Genomic DNA, 12,429 nt, shown 5'->3' on the forward strand with positions numbered 1-12,429 from the left:
TACACTGCTGCGATGGAATGTGCGGCATATGGCATTGTGAAAGGGTTTACTGTTGGATAAAGGCAGCAATGCAGTCCTGCTGGTTTATATCAAACCCTGTCATTCTCTTCATGGAGGTCTCTCGGCTCTCTAAGCAGTGAGGTACAACACACACACACACAAGTTTTTTAGCTGGAGCGAGGCCTGCAGGACTGCATCAACAAAGACGCTCCACATTTTCCAATGTCTTGAATCACAGACAGAAAGACATATCAAAAAATTAGAAACCTTATGACTGAAATGCTTATACTGGTCTCTCCTCAAGTATTTCAGAATTCACTGATTAATATGACCAATTTCTGACTTACATGTTAAAATCATCCATGATTTGTTTTAAATTTTGCCAAGTCCTGGTAGGCTATGTAGGATACCTGCTATCGTGTGCCTGGTAGGATCCCTTTCCAGGTATCTGAGGAACCGTTAAGTTTTTCTGCAGGACGATATTTCGGCAGAAATGTTCCAAGAGGGGTTAACTGGACAAAGAAAGATCACAGCAGGAACTGGACATACATGATAGTGGATCGCTGCTCCTGGGCAGAACTGCTATAGATCTCAATTGGACTCCACGTAGGTGTAAGCCTCTGCCTGCCCAGATCAGACTAAAGAACCCAGGGGTTGCAACCATAACTATCAAAAGACAGGACCTCAGATTTTCCCCCTTTCTGAGTCAGTTGTTGCTTTTTCTCTTTATTCCCCCCCACACACCCCACCCGCCTCCAGGAACATTTTAGGAATTGCACTTTTGATCACATCATTTATATTTTGAACAAACAAAAACTCCTCCTGAGATTGCAGCCTGGCTTTTGACTAAACACTCACAAAGTGCCTTTTTGTGTACATCTTTTGATTGCCTTCCCATGCCCGGGTGCATCCGGCCAGCAGACGCTGCAGTAAGTGGCAATACTTTTAAAGCCCATTGAAATGCATCTGTCCACCCTCTCTTTGTAAAAGGGAAGCCTTACTTAACTGGCATTTATTATTGCTGAACCCGGGTTGAAAGTTCACTGTCCCTATAGTCCAAAGTTACCAAGATTTCTGAGCTTGCAGCCCACATTTAAGGCCTAATGAGCTATTGTACCAAACTTGCTGCTATTAACCCTTTGATGTCACGAAGCTCCATTTTTCCTTTGTGCGTCTCTGTGCTGGCCACTGGCAAGTACAATGACCACCAATGCTGAAGGACAGATGATTTGCACATTTATTACATTCCATTCTTCCATCTTTAGTTCCACCAAAGATTGCATATTACAATAGAATACAGGGGCAGCATGGTCTAGTGGATAGGACACTGAACTGGAAGTCAGGAGACCAGAGTTCTATTTCAAGCTTCACCGCTGATCTGATGCGTGATCCTAGGCAAGTCACTGCACAGCTCTGCATCTCAGTTTCCCGCCCACCTTTTATCTCTCTTTTCTATTTAAACGGTAAACTCTTTGGGGTAGGGTGATTTGCTTATTTAAGCCAAGTCCTTAATACATTCACAGGATTACATGTAATGATGACTAGACAAGAAGCCAAAATTTATCTTCAATCACTTAACAATCAACTCAACTTATTGATATCATAATCAAAACTTAATGATACACCATTCTAATGAAACATACCCGAGTCACTTGAAATACACTTGCTTCAAAAATGTTTTCCTAGCAAACCCCTAACTGATACTATGGTCTCAATTTTCAACCTGAGGTACGGCATCTAATGTTGAAATGTGCTCAGATTAGTCATTAGGCACATAAAACGAAGTATTTGGTTGCCTAAGTATCAATTCAATCACCCAGATGTAGAACTAGGTGGCCTAATTCAGGCAGCAAAAACTGAACATGGGGCTATAAATATGCCATTAAGTACTTCACTGCTTCCTCCTCCACCAACATACAGGTCAAGTCCTCAGGTCAATGACTCACAGCCCCCTCTCTCATCATTTACTCGTCCCATGCATGCCTCCCTATGACCATCCCAAATCTCCAAGTGAGTAGCAGCAAAGCTCTTCCAAACCCTAACAACGGAAGAAGGTCCTTCAAAATCTTATGCTTTGTGACTTTTTATTTTTCAAATATATGGGTTTTGGGATAGACTTCTTGGCTGCTGGATCATATTCAAAATTACATGGACTTTTGTGGTTCTCACACCTCTCGCATTTGCTCTGGCCTTAATCCCTTGGTCAAACAGCTTTATAGCATTCTGCAGGAATGGTCCGAAGCATCACTGCTTACAGTACTGATATGGAAGTGATGAGCGCTACTAGCTGTTATGGACCAGGATGTAGGCAGTCTGGCCCAGTAGTCAGAGCAGGAATCATGCCTAGTGGGCAGAGCAGACATCCAGGTTGAGGAACGAAGTCAAGGGTCAGCACCAGAGTCAACTGCCTATTACCAGAGCTAGAAGTCAAGCCAGCGTCAGAACCAGGAATCAAAGCTGAGGGTCAGAGCAGAGGTCAGATACCAAATGCTAGAGCCAGGATGAGAAGTCGGAGGCCAGAGTGGGAGCCAGGACTGGTAGCTGGAGGCAAGGTGTAAGGAGGAGGAGAGGTATAATTGGAGGAGAAGCAAGGATCAAGCAGGGAGCTGGAGCACGGTGAGAACTGGAGCAAAGGCAGGAGCCAGAAGTGGAGCAGAGCAGGAATCAGGAGCAGAGTTGGGTGCAGGAGACAGGCACAAGCAGGATCCAATGCAGGCACCACAGGAAATCACCGTGTTGTTCAGATACACTTCCTATGCCTTCTTCCGGCTTAAATGCCATGATTGGACCAATCACTGGAGCCAGATCATCATCCAATCAGGGTGCCTGTGGGTGAGCCTTGGCTGAGGCTATCGTCCTACTAGCTCCTTGGCTCAACAGATTTCAGAAGACAGTGGGTGGAGGCCAGGCTGCAGTTCAAGACCTGGGACATTGCACTAGTGTAGGGGGTTGGCTTTCTTTTTTAAAATAAAGATCACAAGCAAAAAGCCATGGTGTATCTTCCACCATACATCTTATCCTTTCAGTTAGGGGAGGAGAAGATTGATCTTTCATCCATTTCTTAGTTATGGATGAGTGATGTAAGAATGTAATTCCCCGAATACACAATAAGAGCTTGTACATGAGCTCTAAATGGCTTGGGAAATAAGATGCCATCACTGCAATGAATTCCAGCTGAAGGAACTTAAGACATGTTCTTCTCTCCCACCCCTTCCTATTCCCTTCCCAATCCTCAGTATACCTAGAGATAAGGAGATTCCATAACCAACTTCCCAGGAAATGGGTTTAATTTTACATGAGTATCAAGTCAGATGGCCCCTGCTTAAATGCTTTCCTGAACAGCGTGGCACTTAACCATGTCAACGCTTTCTTGAATCAAGGACATAACAAGAGGAAAAGGCAAGTTTCCACAGTACCAGTTGTGAAAAAGGAATGACCGAATATGTTATAAGTGTCTTGCCAACTTGAGATGTTCACATTACTGAGGTACATTACTCCCTAGGAATTTCCTGCAGATTGATTTACAGTGCTGGATTGCAGAGGAACAAAGTTATGAAGCCAGGAAAACCTAAACTGTACTGAAGGTAGGTGGGAGGGAGAAGGTTGGAAAGAATCAAATTCCAGCCATCTCCAAGATCCCATCAGGTTGAGACCAGGCCTAAATAACATTGCAAAAATTCATCCACCTTGTCTGTCACTGCAAAAGTCCCTCTCTCTTTCCCCACCCTCTGAATGACTTTATGATATTATATATCACATGATCAGAAAATAATGCATCCAAATGGGATATTTGTGACTGCTATTGTTTGCACTATGCTAGGTTCGGGAAGCATGGTAGGTAAAAGCATGAATATCAAATTATACATCCCAGAAACTCCTTTACTCAGTGTGATATAACAGAGCATACACAACCTGTGCCAGGGTGTCTTGCTGTGGAGCAACCGTTTTGTCTTAGTAAAGTAGGGGTGACGGGAATCCAAAACGATTTCCCACACAACATATTCAGAAAACCAAAGATAACATTCATACAGAACTTGAAACATCTCTTTTAGGTCTGAAAAGCAACTTGTTTTGTTTTGTTGTGAAAAAAGTTTTGTTTTTTCACGCAGCTAACATACATGACTGGTGGTCAGGAAATCGGGGTTTCATTCCCAATGCAGGGGTTTCTTGTATAATCTTGCCCAGGTAACTTAATCTTTCTGTGCCTCTATTTTCCCATCTGTATACTGGGGGTTGTAATACTTCCCTGTCTCACGGTGCTGTTGAAAGACTTCATTCATCAGTACTTGCAACGTGCATTGAGATCATCCAGTGGAAAGCCATATGGAAGATTATGCTCAGTGGTTTGAGCATTGGCCTGCTAAACCCAGGGTTGTGAGTTCAATCCTTGAAGGGGCCATTTAGGGATCTGGGGCAAAAATTGGGGATTGGTCCTGCTTTGAGTTGGGGTTTGGACTAGATGACCTCCTGAGGTCCCTTCCAACCCTGATATTCTATGATTCTAGGATTATTATTTATTCCCCCCTTCTCCCCTTACTTCTCGGTTCCAGCTGCTAGTGAAGGCAGAAGTGCTTCAATACTGCAAGCAAGTCTGTTCCCATGAGATTTCCAGTCCAGTTTTGCAAACTTGGGTGAATTGGATTGTTTAGATAAGCACCCAGCTCCTGGGTGTTTGTTATGAATGGATCACCCCAGCAGCATCTTCTTCTATGTCTCTGATCAGCGACAGGCTTTCCCAAAGCGGTATTTTCTGGAGGATTTTTGCTTGATGCCCATGACGCAGGGGGAGTATCTCTGATTTTGCCTGAAGTTTGCTTGCATACCCATTCAGCAGTACAAGTTTCTTCCTCAGAAGAGTACACAGATGCACCTGTGGAGTGGCTAGGGAGGAGGGATGGAGTGAAAAGGGAAGTGTCTGATGAACAACATGGATAATCCAAGCCATACGGTCTGAATTGGTCACCACAGCAACCCTCTGGGTCTCCAGCACCACAAGGAATGAGTGGTCCTGCGTCCAGTGATGCTGACTTCCTTCCTAAAGGTAAGTACTCGCTGTTTTCTTTACTACAGCACCTGAACAGTGTAGGCAAAGTTTATTTAAATAGAAAACAGAAGGCTTTGGACACTGAAAGCTATGTGGGAAACAGAGGCCTCTGCTGCCAGCTCTTATAAACATGGTGACCCTGCCTTATCCTAATCCATTACATCTCCTGGTACACACTGTAATCATTGCTCACGTTCAAACACCATGAAGACTTTGGCTCAAAATCAGACTGCATTATTTAATGCCTAATTCTGTAAACTTCAGACTGACTTCAGCCGCAACTCGTCTGTGAGAGGAGGAGCCCTACAGTGAGCAGCCTTGCTAAGTCTCCCACCCTGCCTACACAACATCTGCATCTGACAGGCTCACCCCTCTGAGTAGCCAATATCCCCCATTCCTGCAATAGTTCTTCACCTTGGGCCAATGCACTGCCACTGGATCGCCAGGAGGCTGTACTGGCCTTACAACTGGGCCCCAGGGACAGAGGCTTCCCGGTGTCTCACACAAGACCCCTTTTCAATGTGAGAACTCTGCTGTCCAAGAGCAGATGAATCACCAAAGCTTTGTCTTAGGCCCAAACCTTTTCAACTGGATTTAACATGCATACTGGAGCATAGTATAAACCTGGCTCTACGTGAAGCCATTTTTAACATAGCTTGGCTACCTAGTGTGGAAGAGGCCAACCCATGTTAGAACAGAGGGTTTCAAAACCACATTCTAACCTGGGCCTCTGCCTGGGCTAGGAAATGGTTACTCCAACATGATTTTGCTGAATCCATGTTAGCCAGTCAAATGCTATCAGAATCTGATTATTATTATTATTAGCGTTCAGAGCACGCTGGGCAGTTTATCGACAAGGTACAAAGAGAAGCTTGATATCTAAATAACCTTGTTTCAGCCTCCACCCAAAGTTTAAGCACACAATGTATTAAAAGGCCTGTAAAGTTTCACTAATAGGATATACAAGGACATAAATACTAAAATGCCAAGTCTCTGAAATACTCCAACGCACAGTGTAAGCCGCAACACTGTAATTCACCAGGAATGACACTCAACAGTGGGCATGGCGTGTGCATCCACCGCTCCACTTCAGTACCTTCTCAAAGAACAACTGCACCCAGGGTTGCCAATTCTCACCGTTTTATTAGGCATTTGCGATATTTGCTAGTTTTCTTGAAGCCCAGCTTCAGGAGGCAAGTGGTAAGGTGAGAACCTCAGTTTTCATTTAAATATATATATATTAGTTTCTAGCCCTAATGGTCTGGAGGAAAGCTTGAAAAATTGCAATCTGAGTATACCCTAAAGGGTCAGAAACCAGAAGACAAGTTTAAAAAACCCAGCTTGTATTATTTTTTTTTTTTAAATCTCATGATCTTTTGACACCTGCCTGACTCATGATTTTTGAACAACTGAGGTTGGCAATACTATACATCTTGCATGCCAATATCTATTCACTGCTAAAATATCACAACACCCAAAAGAATTTAAAACTCTAAAGGAAAAGAGCCACATCTGGTATAAAATCTCATAGCTCCCATGACTGCAATGTAGCTGTGACACCACCAGCTAAGGACTGCACCATTGTCTCCAAGAGCCAGGTTTTTGAAGGGATTTAGGCACCTACAGAGGCACAGATTGCCTAGGCACCTAAGTCCCTACTCAAGGCTAAAGATGCAGTCATTACAAAGATTGCCAGCTTTCAATATCTCAGCCTTCAAGTACAGGCCTGCTTGATGAAAAATGGAAAGAGCCCATCATCGACTCAGGTTTTGTATGGTATCGGGATCATGTAACATCATAGTGCAATGGAATTAAGTGATTCTAAAAATCCCAACTACCTCTCAACTGTACCAAATGATAAAAATAAATCGTTTATTAAAAGACCCTAATCTACTCTAAATTATTGAGCATATATAAAATCATTACACTGAGCCCACAGTCAATAATATTGGTGTTCAGGAGGAGTTTATCCCATACCATTTCATGCTTCCTGTGCTGCTATTCTTGGGTTTTTCATCGAGCGCTAAATTTTCAGATTCGAACAGGGATTTAAGACAACTTGTCCCCTCTAAAAATCAAAGGAATTAGCAGTGAATGATTTAGCCACACTATTCCCAGAGATCAGAGCCAGTTTTGTGGCTAGATCTCAGTCAACGATGACTAGTCAGGGTAGAGCGATTTTGCACACATTTGAGGCATGTACTTACTTAAATATCATTTTGTGTGTTCCATAATTGCCAGGGTAGTTAGACAAAAGGGGTGAAAAGTGTTTAGCAAGAGATTCACTAAAACTTTCTAAATAGTTTGTATAAGGTCTTAAGAGTACTGCAGTACCACTGAAAAAGACTGCATGCTTGGACTCAACACCAAACTGTACCCTGCTATCTTGGAATACAGGCAACCCCTGTTAACACACAAAACCTATTCTTCCCCCCCGCAGCCTACGCCCAAAAGCGCCATTCTTGTCAATAAGCAATGAAATGAAACCCACACAAATCCTTCCCTCTAAAGTGCCACAGGATTCTAGACAATTTCAACATGCAGCCTGCGTACCAAGAAGATCAGTTTGAAGGAAAAGTCCCATCACGTGCACACCTGTTGCCTCAAATCCAAAAACAACTTGGGAAGCTGTAGCAGAGAAAACGCAGCTACTCTACAACAAACTATTATGCAAAATATTAAAAACAAATAAATCTGAGAGCTTTAAAACCCATAACTAGGGACTTCTGGCCCACACACACTAAGCTACGATTGCAAAATGTTTTGCTTACAAATAGCTGCATGTGCAAAGATACATACCTGTGCATGCAAAATGGTGACACATTTGTCCTCTCTACTGTTTGTTTGGACATGAATATTTTGGGGGTGCATGTAGGTGCTTGAGTTTTAAAACCTAACTTAAGACAAACTCACAATCCCTTTTAAAAAGAAAAAAAGGGGGGAAAAGGCCTTTGCAAATGTAAACCACTTAAAAAAACAAAGGATTTTTTTGTATTTATTTGCTTTTCTCCTATGGCTCCTACTCCAAATAATATGGTAAATGGTTTAATTCCCTCAAAAATGACTAAGTTACAAATAATGACTGTTCTCTATGCATGATTAATACATGGAGAACAGAAAGAATTTCAAATGCCTGAAGTTTCACTTGTCATATTACTTTTTCAAAACACTATTTTCCCCTCCTTAAGCTAAATTTCAGATAGCTAGAAAGATACTACAGTATTGTGGTTCTTTGTTCTTGGGGATTCAGACTACTCTATGGATGTGCTCGTTACACAATAGAAAAGCCAGACCAAATAGTCCCACCCCCAAGGTAAAATTTACATTGACTTCAAAAGTGTACCCTGCAGAAGAAAACGTGGGAATTTTTTGAAGACTTTTACCATTTTGTAAGATACACACTATACCAAAAACACCGTTTCTGGTACAGCATGTTTTTGCCTGGTACAAAGCAAGCTAAATGTAAGCTTTTGTATAACTAAAATACCAGAGGTAGTATCCAGTCAAAGGCCCCTAACCCACAATGTTACCCTATCATCTGCAGTAGTTATAGCTTAGTCAGAATACTTACTCAGAAAACAGGGAATGAGAACTACACAACTTACATTATTAATGAAAGAAGGAAAATATAATTTTTAAAAAGTTAATTAAATTACCATATAGAGGGAATTATTCAAGACCTAGAAGGCCTAAAGTTCAGATCTTTTATTTCCTCCCTGCGAGAACTGTGAGCAACCCTTGTCTCCACTCCACTTGCCTGCCCTATTGCATCTTAGACATAGACAAGAATCCTACTTCTGGACAGTGGCAGTTTTGTCAATTACACCACGCCGAGGGCACACAGGGACAGAGCATCATGGACACATATGATTCCAGGACAACAAACACCCCCTGTAAGTTGGGGATCATCCAAACTGCCCATCTGGATCTGATAGATGTTGAAACCTTTGTTCTTGGAAGACTGAATGTTTCCAAGGGGAAAAACAAAACAAAAAAACAAAACAAAAGCCCACTATTGTACCCCCAAACCAAAAATGTTATTTGTAGGCTGAATTCAAAATTTTGGCCTGCCAGCCTTAATAGTGTATTCTTAAAAGAACTTCTCCCCCGCCTCCAGTTTTCTTTTCACCCCTGGACACAGACATGCAGCTGGACCAAAACAAGATGCCATGCCTTAGTAGACAACTGAGGCACTGAAATGCAAATAAATGCACTGATTTTAAATGGATCCTCTTGCTGTACCTTCTAAAGTGTACTAAATACATAAAGAGAGTATCTAGCTCAGCATTTGTCACATGCAGCCACCGGTGCTTTTCTTGTGGCCACAGCCTGCTGAGCTGTAATGGGGTCGGGATGGGTGGCAAAATAGTGGCCCCTCCTCTTTCCTGTTGCTCCTGGATGCACCACCTCGGTGTTCGTTGCTGGGACCACCAGCAGGGGTTGGGCTCTGCCCCCCTCTGGAGACACCTAGGGTTCAACGCTGGAGGAGAAGGCAGCCAGTGAATTCCCCACCTTCCTGGGGCAGTGGGGCTCAGGCTTTAGGCCTCAGCTCTGGGGTGGTGGAGCAGCAGGTTCTGGCTGAGGGCTCCAACTCCAGGCTCTGGCCGTGGGGCTTTAGGCTCCAGCCCCCCGCTGCCTCCCCCAGCCCCCCACCCACCATTGCCCCTGGCCCCTGCTGCCACCTCCGACTCCTCCATTCGGGACTTAATTTGTCCTCTGGGTTGACAGGGCTGAGTCAGTCTGCTGTGAAAAGTGATACTTGCATGTTTGTTAATATCACTTTTCACAACAGACTTACTAGCTAACAATAAATAAATTACAATGATTTGGATGTGTCTATGTGCATAACTATTTGTTTTTCCTAAAGCTAATTAAGTATTTTAGGGGAAAGTGTGAGAGCGGCCACCAGCAAGAGTTGGTGGCCACACTCTGAGGCCACCAAAAAATTTGTCCTGAGAACCCGTGTTCTAGCTGACATTCTCAGAGGTTTTGGAGACCCCCTCAAGCACCATGAAAAGCAGTATTAACCCAGCCCTTAGCGCTGGAGGTAATCCAACCAAATTATTCATGCTGGTCTTTTGCTTCAATTTTTGTAGCCTTAACTTCATGTTCTTAAACTAACCTGAAAAAGAGACCAGAAGACAAATAAGTACAGCCCTGGTAATCATTAGAATACAGCCTTGTTCTGCAGTCCTGAGTCATTAAGCAAAACTCCCAATGAAGCCAATGGGTGTTTCACCTAAGCAGGGTGTAAAGCACGTAGCCCTAATTAGGAGTTGTGTTACGTGTGGCCAAGCATTCATAAGAAAGCATGCTTAAACAGTCCTTTCCTCCCTTTGTAATCCAGCTATAAGATTAGCCCCAAATCCTGATTTCAGAAATACAAGGAACATAGGAAGTGATTTGCCAGTGTCAGTCCTTTCATTACACATCTTTGAGGCAGCACAACGGATTTCAAGAGAAAAATCAGTACATGTACACGGCATGTGTACAAGACAGCAGTATGCGTGGGGGAAGAAAACTCTTTAGATACATCTTTATTTTGCATGTGTGCGCGCACAAACCCTGAGAGGTAAATATCTCTTCTTGTCCATATAAAGACTAATCACATTTTTGTAGCACAACTCAGTGCGGATCATTATTAGAGAAACTAGCAACACTTCCCTGGTGTGTTGTACATCAACAGCATCAACAAATGGTGGCACTGAAGAAATCTGACACATCCCAATCCAGCTGGCATCTGCATCTACTTAGCCATCTTCCGCCATCACCACCTCCCCCGGTATGTCACCAGTCACAAGGCCTTCATTTACAAAAAACTACATTCTTTATCTATTGGCATGACCAGGAATTGGAGTGAGGAAGGAAAGTGTGGGGGTGCGCACATGGGAAGGGAAACAGCATTTTTACGTAACAAGGCAGAGCTTTCTTTTTTTTTTTTTTTTTTGGGGGGGGGGGGTGGTGGGCGTTTAAAAACGAACAAGATTAAACCTTGCACAAACTTTGTTCCATCAAAACACATTTCTTCTCCCCCCGCCTTTCCCCCAGAACATTGTAAGTAACACAAAAGATCACATTACAAATGACAGCTGTGGCTCTTTTGGAAGGTGGTCTCCATCTCAGAGGTAGTATATGTTCCTCACGGCCTAAGTGGTTGCTATGGTAAGTACACTTTTTATTGAATCGCAGAGTGAAACAGCTCTTAAAAATCCCCATAAACAGTCAAAATCCACAGAAGAGTCCACCTCAGGCTTCCTGGAAAAAGGTTTCCAAAAGGGATAAGAGAATTTAGAATCTATCAGTTTTTTTGAGGGGGTGTCAACTCATCTATCCCTCATCTGCACATGCGTCAGGAATATGGTGAAGCAGCATTTAAATGGGTAGGGGTGCTGCAGGAAGGGAGACACCAGCAAATCGCTTGTGAGCTCTCCCGAAAGGGGCACACTGTGTCTGAAGGGAGGGAAATTGTTATTTATAAAGGGCAGAGCCTATTCTTCTGAAGAGTAACAGACTTCAGTGAAACCTGAAATTCAATTACACCTCCCATCTTCATCTGCATTTTTAGATTCAGCATTTAAATTGCAATCACATGTAAAAATAGGTGACAACTTATTTACAAGCAACACTTGACCTACCTTCAACGCGTATAATCCAATAGCAAAAATCATCCACCAGAATCTATTAAAATCTTTCTTTCCTCCTCCAATAAACAAGTCTGTCACAGCGAAATTTAAAATGAAAGACTAGCGATGAGCATGTTGCCCTGTAGTTTGCTCTGCTGTGGCAAAGGACGATAACCAGCCAGCCAGCAGAGGGCACATGAGTTATCAAACCCAGTTCCCAGAGGAATGTTTTCATCTCTGATGACCTCATTGACGATGGACTGATAAACAACTAAATAAAAGGCAGATTCTTGTTGGCTTATTCACCATTAGAAAATAGGTGATAGGCTGGCGTGAGGGAGTGGGGAGGAAGGCGAGGAATTTTGTTTGTAGACCAGATAAAAGAGGTAGCGAGGTAAACGTCTTTCTTTGAGATCGTAGTACAGCAATAGCACAAACAACAGGAGGGAAAAATAAAATCTTTTAAAAAGTGAATAACCAGAATTTGGCATTGACCATTTAAATATCAGCACAGTCTACATTTCGCTCTGCCTTATTCAGGTCGGTTTTTAAAACTATTAATTCAAAGAGTTATTAAAACATTTTATCAAAACTATTTAAGACGCTCATAACAAAGGGTCTGGGACTTTTCAGGTTTAAGAGACACAAATATTTTTTTAAAAAAAATATTTCTAAGTTATTTTCATTTTTTAAAAAAAGTAAATTAATATCTTTCAAGTGTCTGATGTGATCTCTCAACTATATCAGCTTTAGATCCTATAT

The 12,429-nt window shown here is 42.7% G+C and overlaps 1 protein-coding gene across 47 annotated transcripts in view; it reads right to left on the minus strand.

Annotated features, from left to right (window-relative positions):
- Positions 1-12,429, minus strand: part of TCF7L2 (transcription factor 7 like 2) — a 205,010-nt gene that overhangs the window by 114,030 nt on the left and 78,551 nt on the right. The window lies entirely within an intron of this gene.

Source organism: Chelonia mydas, chromosome 7 (assembly GCF_015237465.2).
Source record: "Chelonia mydas isolate rCheMyd1 chromosome 7, rCheMyd1.pri.v2, whole genome shotgun sequence".
Lineage (NCBI taxonomy): Eukaryota > Metazoa > Chordata > Testudines > Cheloniidae > Chelonia > Chelonia mydas.